At 51.8% G+C, this 6,921-nt stretch overlaps 1 pseudogene; it reads right to left on the bottom strand.

Annotated features, from left to right (window-relative positions):
• Window positions 1–5,093: 5,093 nt before the first annotated feature.
• LOC102243030 lies at window positions 5,094–6,217 on the bottom strand (annotated as a pseudogene).
• Between the last annotated feature and the right edge of the window lie 704 nt (window positions 6,218–6,921).

Here is a 6,921-nt window from a genome sequence, read left to right as displayed (position 1 = left end):
CGGCTCCGCCCGGCCCCGCCCGGCCCCGCCCGGCCCCGCGGTGCTGGGAAAGCGAACCAGAGCCACCTGGCAGGTTTACAGATGGGCGGGCCCAAGGCGAAGGCCTTTGGCTGCTGCCGACGCCTGTCAGCAGAGAATCATTTTGATTGGTCGTCTGACTGCCTTTACACTGAGCCCTTAGCCTTGGTTCTCCATGGCTTTTCACCTGGTGTTTTAAAAAATACCGCCCCCAAAACAAGTCATTGGGACTGGAATTGTGTAATAAGCTGAGCGAACGAGACAAGGACTCACGTGTGTGTTGATTTCTCCCCGAAGTGTGTGAAAGCAAAGCTCCCGGCTCATCCCTGGCTGGTCTTCATCTCACAGTGGCCACCCCCCCACTCCTTGCACAGGAATCCAGCGGTTCTCAACCTGTGGGTCGCGAACCCTTTGGTGGTCGAACGACCCTTTCACAGGGGTCACCTAAGACCATCCTGCATATCAGATATTTACATTACGATTCATAACAGTAGCAACATTACAGTTATGAAGTAGCAACAAAAATAATTTTATGGTTGGGTCACAACATGAGGAACTGTATTTAAATATATATTTTATTGATTTTTTACAGAGAGGAAGGGAGAGGGATAAAGAGTTAGAAACATCGATCAGCTGCCTCCTGCACACCCCCTACTGGGGATATGCCCACAACCAAGGTACATGCCCTTGACCGGAATCGAACCTGGGACCTTTCAATCCGCAGGCTGATGCTCTATCCACTGAGCCAAACCGGTTAGGGCAAGGAACTGTATTTAAAGGGCCAGAAAGTTGAGAACCACTGGGCCTCAGCCTGTGCAGTTGCTACACAGCTGCCCAACCCCGCACCGAGTCTCGTGCAGTGAGCGCCGCTTCTCCAAGAACCGCCTGCACAGGTCCGGTGTGATGGCGAAGCGGGTGCCCTTACTGGCCACAGTCTCCAGGGCCACAGGTGTTAAGACGCCATGGCTGGCAGGGGTCCTGGGGGCACTTGACCAGAGAGCAGACAGCGCTGTGGGTCACAGGGGTTAGGAGGTGTTGTCCCGCTCTCTGGTGTCCCAGACAATCTGAGAAGCAGCACCGAGTTCTGTGCTCCAGGGCTGTGACTTCTATCCTCTGTCCCTCCCTCCACCGGAGGGGGGGGGGCACTGAATGTTCCAGCTTTACTAAGGCCCCCATTCTGGGTCTGCCCCTTCTTGTGATGTATGTTGGGCCCAAGTAGGACACGCACCACCCTCTTTTGATCCCAGCTCTGAGCCCAGCATGGACAGGGTGGAGAGCTGTGCTTCCCCCAAGCACACGGGTTGGTGATGGGAATCAAGGGCTTTAGTTGAACTAAAGGAACTACTTCAGGAGAAGCCCAGAAGGTGGAAGTAGGTGCAGGAGTCATTGGTTTGGACCCAGGCCCATCCTCCACTGCAGAAAGGCAATGTCTGCTTTTTCTAAAATGCAATGAAGTATTTGCACTAGGCAACTGCCTCTGAGGACACAGATCCCCTTCCTTTCTTAAGAGAAACCAAGGCAGAATTAAATAGGCCCTGTGAATGCATTCAGTGTGGGACCCCCAAGTGGGAGGCAGCATTTATGAAGGTCTTTCTGGGGGCCAAGCTGGTGATGGCATGTGTATTTCATGGTTACATAATCCTGTTTGCTTAAAGTGCCTGCAGTAGGTTTCGTCCTTGGTCACAGTTAACAGAGAGAGATGTAAAACCTCACCCCGCTCACTGGTTAGAACCTGTGGCTGCCTTCATGCTACCACAGCAGATCAGAGTACTCCCAAGAGACTGTGGCTGCAAAGCTGAAATCATTTACTCTCTGGCTCCTTCTAGAATGTGTGTGAGCCCCTCAGTCACACTGTCCCCTTCTTGGCCTACCTTTAGGTCTATCCGATTTCTGGGCGGGTACAGCATGCAAGTGATCTTCAGGATGTAGAAAGACCCATTTACCACCTGCTGCTGATCAGTCATTACTCTCACCCACTCCACTTTTTCTCCCCGTGTCACAGGAGAAATCACAGACTCAAACTTAGTAGCCAATTCAAACTGAATACTTCATAAAGGGGCTAATATATGAGGAAAAGGGGCCACATGCTAACCTGACTAGCTCAGGGTAGGCCTGCGTGGCAGCCTTGTAAACTCAGAAACCTAAAGTAACCACAATATAGTCTGAAATTAAAAGTTTTAATTAAAAAATTGTTTTAATTAATTTCAGGGAGGAAGGGAGAGGGAGAGATAGAAACATCCATGATGAGAGAGAATAATTGATGGGCTGCCTCCTGCACGCCCCCTACTGGGGGAGCCCGAAACCTGGGCCTGTGCCCTGACCAGGAATCTAAAAAGTGACCTTCTGGTTCATAGGCTGAAGGTCAAATGCTGAACCACACTGGCTGGGCTGAAATTAAAACTTTTTAAACTAAAAAGCAGTTTACGGTGGGTAATCATGTTCTAGGCCGACATCTTCCCTGACAAAGGTCAATCTTCACCATAATGGGTCCTCTCTATTGTCTTTTTGCATCTACAATAACATATCACTGGAATGTCAAAGTCATTTTCCTTTTTTGGGGGGGGACCTCCTCAAAGGTCAGGCAAGCTTTGTGGAGACCACAAATCCCCTCATTATAATTGAGTTACTTACTGACAGTTAACTATCCTGCAGCCACCTCAGTAAAGGCAGTATGTGTCTATCACTTTACTTTTTATCCAATCCCAGTGGCCTCCTCCCCCTCCCCTCACCCCCACTTTGCTTTCTCCTGCTTCCCTAAGCTATCATCAATGGATTTCATGGAACCCACTTGTTAGGATGGAAAAAGGCCTTTCTTTTTCTTTGCTGTAGCCTTCCACAATTTATGAGAAGCACCTGATAATGAAATCCCAAGACTGTTAGCTCCTCTGCTTCAAACAGCCCTTCCGTTCAAATTTACAGACAAGATCAGTGACTCTGAAGGCTTCCTATTTCCTCCCTGCTGGTTTACAACTCAGGATAAGACACCTGCCTAGGCCTTCTGCCTGGACTATCTCCTGAGGAAATAACAGACCACCCCCTGCTGTGGGCTCCATTGCACCTAGCAACAGCAGCAGCCCCCAGGTGCCCCTCCCGTCCCTGCCCCAGGCTTGAAAAGAGTTTTGTTGTTCTTGGCCCTTGCATTGGTTAGCAACGCACTGGGGCTTTCCCTCTGGGAAGTGAAATAAACTCTCTGTATCTATCTCTTCTCACATTGTGAATTCTTTCACAGCCCAAGTCACCTAGTCACGGGCCCAAGAACCCTACCAGCACTTACGTCTCCTGTTTTGATTGTAATGTATCAAACCCGGCGCAAATCCGATGTTCTCCAGAGCATGATCTCAATCCGTTGAGATTCTGCTTCCAGCATTTGTTGAGACTTTGGCTCAAAAAAACTTATAAAACTTCTGGTTTTATAAGTTTTGAAGGTTTCTTATGTTAACAATCCTATCTAATAATAGACAAACATGGTAATTGACCATACCTTCACTATGCCTCCCAATGGCTAATCAGCACGATATGCAAATTAACCACCAACAAAGATGGCGGCTAATTTGCATACTGCAGGCAGGGCGGGACAGCGCAGCCGCCAGCGAGAGCTGCCATCCTGGGCTACAGGCCAGCCCCAGAAGCCACCCAGAAGCCAGTGATTGGGGGGAAGATGGGGGTCCCCTGCCCAGGTCTGACACCTCTGGTGGAGGCATCAGGCCTGGGCATGGGGCTGATCCAGCGATCGGAGGGTGATGGGGGTTGACACCTCTGGCTGAGGTGTCAGGCCTGGGCAGGGGGCGGAGCCGACAATTGGAGGGGTCTGGGGGTCCCCTGCCCAGGCCTGACACCTGGGCCAGAGGCATCAGGCCTGGGTGAAGGGCGGAGCCGGTGATTGGGTGGATATGGGGATCCCCTGCCCAGGCCTGAAGCCTGGGCCAGAGGCGTCAGTCCTGGGCTGGGGGCGGAGCTGGCAATCGGAGGGGTCTGGGGGTCCCCTGCCCAGGCCTGACACCTGGGCCAGAGGCATCAGGCCTGGGTGAAGGGCGGAGCCGGTGATTGGGTGGATATGGGGATCCCCTGCCCAGGCCTGAAGCCTGGGCCAGAGGCGTCAGTCCTGGGCTGGGGGCGGAGCTGGCAATCGGAGGGGTCTGGGGGTCCCCTGCCCAGGCCTGATGCCTCTGGCCGAGGCATCAGGCCTGGGTGAGGGGCCGATCCTGCGATCTGAGGCGTCAGGCCTGGGCGTGGGCAGAGCCAGTGATCGGGGGGGGAGATGGGGGTCCCCTGCCCACGCCTGAAGCCTGGGCCAGAGGCGTCAGGCCTGGGGTGGGGGGCGGGGGGCGGCAAGCCGGTGATTGGTGTGAACTACAGAGGAAACAACTTTTCTGACCGCTCATTGGTTAAGCTCCCTGTATGCCACTGGCAATATTCTTAGTAACTTGGGTAATAAGAATCCAAAAAGGTGATCTAGGGTTTTTCACCACACTCCTAGTGAAAAAAACAAAGGTCCGCTGCTGGAAAGCTAAGAAATGTCATATCCTGCCATAGCTGGTTTGGCTCAGTGGATAATGCCTTGGCCTGCTGATGGCAGGGTCTGAGTTCATTTCTGACCAAGGGCATGTACCTAGGTTGCAGGCTCCTCCCTGGCCGGGGCCCAGGTCAGGGCTCATGCAGGAGGCAACCAATCAAAGTGTTCCTCTCACTTTGATGTTTCTCTCTGTCTTTCCCTTTCTCTTCCACATTCTCTAAAAATCAATGGAAACATATCCTCAGGTGAGGATAAAAAAAAATAATAAATAAATAATTATTATATGAAAGACACATCTTGAAAATGCCTAAAGAAAGTTGTCATTTTTTTCATGGTGAAGGGACTGGAGTCCGTGTTGATGAAAAAACCTTGCTGGCTGCGGTGACTGGCAGTGGCTGCAGCAGCGGGGTGATGGGGCTGGTGCCTTCCCCTGATCAACCTGGTCACCTCCCACAAAGGGAGGCCAGACTGTGGCTTAGGACCTATCCCCAAGGGGAGCAGGGAGCAGGCTTAAGCCGTCACTAGGACATCCCCTGAGGGCTCCCAGTATGTGAGAGGGGGCAGGCTGGGCTGAGGGACACCCTCCCCCAGTGCATGAATTTCGTGCACCGGGCCCCTAGTATACTATATTTGGATAGAAATGATGTGACAGTGTGCATGTCCTTTTGGTCTATTCAGAACAGATAACATAATAGGGCCCATAGAGAGGAGCTCACCATTTTACAACTTTTTTCTCCGTAACTAACTGTCCGGGAGGCCCCTCAGCATCTGAGGGCAAAAGGGCCAGGAACACAGGGGTCTCCGCACCCTCTTCTGGGCTTTTGGGGGCTTGGGGTCCAGTCAGGTCGGTTCTCACCCACCCTGGGCAGCAGGCATTCAGGAGGATCTTGTCCCCTCTCCTGTGCGCACTCAGGTTCCTGGCGTGGATCCTGGACAGGACGGTGACGCCGATTTTCGTGACTCCGTAGGTCCTGTTGGGCCAGCCTTCCCTCTGGTGCACCCCGTTTCGTGCATCTTCCACGAACTTGTTCATGAGCCCCACCAGCTCCTCCTCGCTGATGGTGTCGCTTCTGAACTTCTGCTGCAGCTCCGGGCTGCAGTTTTTCAGAGCTCTGAGACTCTCCATGCTGGACACATTCACCACTCTGCCTGAAATGCAAAGGAGGTTGTTATGTAGAAAGGCAGGCGAGAGTATACTGGTGCCAAATCTGCTGGGATTCTAGACCAGGAAATTTCCATGAGCATTAATGAAGACTTGTCATACCCAGTATATATCAGATGATGTCAGAGAAATTTTTTTTTAAACATATTTTTATTAATTTCATAGAGGAAGGGAGAGGGAGAGAGAGATAGAAACATCAATGATGAGAGAGGATCACTGATGGGCTGCCTCTGGCATGCTCCACACTGGGGATGGAGCCACAAATGCGGCATTGTCCCTGACTGGGAATCCAATCATGACTTCCTGATTCATTGGCCAACCCTCAACATCTGAGCCAAGCTGGCTGGGCTCAATTTATCTCTTAAAATTAAATAGTTCTGCAAAAACAGTTGTATGCCAGCTAAAGGGTAAATCAGTTGTTCAAAGGAGGACAAAATCTTGGTATGTCCTGGCTTTACCGGATGGACTATCTGTTCCTTTCCATCTCTCCTTAGGCCACACTGGCTCCTCCAAATGGCAGGCATACTTCTGGTCCTGTGTCTGTATCTGTTATAAATTCTATATAAAGTGTATCCGCTCAGTGATCCTATGGCTGGAAAGGAGCAGGGAATCGGGGTGGAGGGGAGGGGAGGCGGGGTGTGAGGTTGTGAAAATAAAGGATTAAGCTTGGCCAGAGCAAGGTTTGGCCTTGGCCCAGGGCTGCTGGGGTAACCTTTAAACTGTTGGACTGTTCATCCTGATAAGATTGTGCTATTACCTTGAGGGTTTAGGGTCAGGCTACACAGTGGATGTTAACAATATGGTTATGGTGAGGCTACCTGGTATCAAATGGATCCCTGGGGGAGGTGCTGGAGAGGAAGGTCAGCCAAGAGTACAGCCGGCCATGTCCATGAGGCCAGCCCGAAGCAGACACACCTGAAACAAGGTGGGTGAGCTTCCCTGGACGGCAGTGCTCCCTGTTACTGTCACACACACAGCTGCTGTCCGCAGGACTCCATGCGAGGACAACTGGAAGCTCCCTGCCTGGGCTTCCCTGGCCCCTGGCCCCTGAGATCTCCCCCACTGGCGATTTGCATCACTCTCCCTTTCCTCTACTGCTGAGCACTGCGGTTCTGAGTATAATGGCTTCCCTGAGTTCTGAGTCCTTGCAGGGATTCTTGAACCTGAGGGTGGTCTTGGGGAACTGCTAAACTTGTTAAAACCAAGTGATGTTTATCTCAGATATGCA

Source organism: Myotis brandtii, unplaced genomic scaffold, assembly GCF_000412655.1.
Source record: "Myotis brandtii unplaced genomic scaffold, ASM41265v1 scaffold147, whole genome shotgun sequence".
NCBI classification, from domain to species: Eukaryota; Metazoa; Chordata; class Mammalia; order Chiroptera; family Vespertilionidae; genus Myotis; species Myotis brandtii.
This window is presented reverse-complemented; position numbering and strand designations above follow the sequence as displayed.